This window comes from Wasmannia auropunctata, unplaced genomic scaffold (assembly GCF_000956235.1).
Source record: "Wasmannia auropunctata unplaced genomic scaffold, wasmannia.A_1.0 LD336074.1, whole genome shotgun sequence".
Taxonomy (NCBI): domain Eukaryota; kingdom Metazoa; phylum Arthropoda; class Insecta; order Hymenoptera; family Formicidae; genus Wasmannia; species Wasmannia auropunctata.
This window is the reverse complement of record NW_012026816.1, coordinates 3,380,478-3,382,768: the sequence shown is the minus strand read 5'-3', so window position 1 is coordinate 3,382,768 and position 2,291 is coordinate 3,380,478.

Genomic DNA, 2,291 nt, shown 5'->3' with positions numbered 1-2,291 from the left:
TTTGCCGTCACTCGGGGGGGGGGGAGTATTGTGGCGGTCCTCGAAAACATGACGTCTCTCGACAACTGATGTCGATCAGCATTTGCAAGATTTCTTTTTTACCAATACCGCCGACACATTTCATCTCTCATACTATTTCATTCCACACAGACACTCACTCACACATTAACACTATACGATATTCCTTTTAATTCGATGTATTTTATTTTAATAAATATTGACGTAACAACATGTAAACATTAATTCATTTATTAATAAAAACATTCATTCGTTCATTCGTCAATGTAACTGCATCAGTGAAAGTTTATATTTGATCTTCTGAATAAATTATCTTCAATTTTTAATAAAAGTCTTGAGTTTGACTTGCGAGTACTCACAACACAAACCCGTATGAAGAATTTTGGCGCCTACTAATATATAGAAAGCCGATTTTCACGATGATAACACTTATTATACCCTATACTCTTTTCGTCTATCGTGACAACCAACGCAACATAGTCTATTGTGACTGCTATTCTACAAAAAATCTTTTCTTATGTTATTTATGTCACTGTTGTTTTATATTATCTAATTATTGCCTAATATATTTCAGTGCGAAAAAAGAAATTATATAATTTTTTAGTTTATTCATTGATTTTCTGAAACAACATGTCTTCAAATAATTCTATGAATCGAAGATGCGCTTCAACAAGTTTATTAAGAAAGTACCAGGACATAAAAAAGTAATACAATCTACAAATGAAGCAAATGTTTTTTCTTTATGTCTGGGAAAAAATATCACTGTTAATGATGTCACTGTTTTATGTGGATTTTGTCGAGTTGTTGTTTTCAAAAACAGAAAACTGAATGATGGTAATCGATTTCCTAACAATGAAGAGTCTCTCGAACACTTTGGGACAGTTTATGAGAGTGATAATTCTTCGCACTGTGTTGAAGATTTAACATTCGAGGTACACTTAAAACCTAAAGTGAATAAAGATATAGAGTATATTTATACTGAAATTCAAAGGACTGTTGCAACCCATAAGTATTGTTGTGTATGTTACGAGATGAAAGATTTAACAGTAGTTCCAAAACAAGCACGAGTACAATCCTATGTTAAAAAAAGGATTTATATTCCGGAAGGTAACCGATGTTGCCGAGTTTATTTAATAAAAAATCGTTTTTTTAGCGAAGAACTTAATCGTTTACGTGTTTATTCAAATTCCACAAAACTGAATACTTCTGATCTATCAGAATTACTTGAAAATCTGAGTATTGAATGTGATATCACAATTTTAAATAGAATTGGTAATTTTTCTTTATCTGAAGAGCAAATAAATCTTTTCACTGTTAACATGGGAAAATATTATTGAATTGCGTGAAATGTTGACGTCGATGCGAAACACTCAAACCCATGACATAACTCAAGCTCTTGGTGTTTTTATGTAAATTAAGAACAGGAAAATGGTTGCTGCAATTCTGCAATTAGATCACGAGCAATTAGTTTTAGAATATTCTACATCCGTTATGAAAGCTTTTGAAAAAGATGTATTACCCTCGCGATTTGGATTCAATGCTACATCTAGACATGATTTGATTAATTTTCACACCACCGATATCGCTCGGAAGTTGTTTGATTCTCATGATAAACTAATGTTAATTTTGATGACATATGCTCGTCATCAAAAGAGCAGTAACAATGAATACCAACGAAAGTCTTACTCGGGTCAGAAGAAAGTACCATTGTGTAAGCCTTTTACAATTTGTACCACAACTGGGCGTGTAATTGACATAGCAGGACCATATTATGCGAATCAGAATGATACTGAAATCATGAAAAATCTTATTGAAGATCCGTATGGTTTGAGTCAATTAATCAAGAAAGATGATACATTTTTCCTCGATCGTGGTTTTCGAGATGTAAAAGATTTATTAGAATTAAAAGGCTTTACTGTAATGATGCCAGCTTTAAAAGGTAAACGGAATCAGTTGTCAACTAACGAATCAAACCTCGTTTTGTAACAAAAGTTCGTTGGGCAGTAGAGGCTGTCCATGGTATTATTAAGCAAAAATATCGACTATTAGATATAGTGATTGATAACAAATTGCTTCCGCAAATTGAGTTATACTTCAAAATCGCAGCATTTTTGCACAACCTGCAGTTTGGAAAGACATTGCAATCAGATGTAACATTTTCAGAAGAGATTCTAATAAGAATGAAGCAACAAATAGATATTGAAAACACTTTGATGAACGAAGCTGAGGAAAAAGGCTGGTTCCGAAAAAAAAGATCGGAAGAGCACACGTCT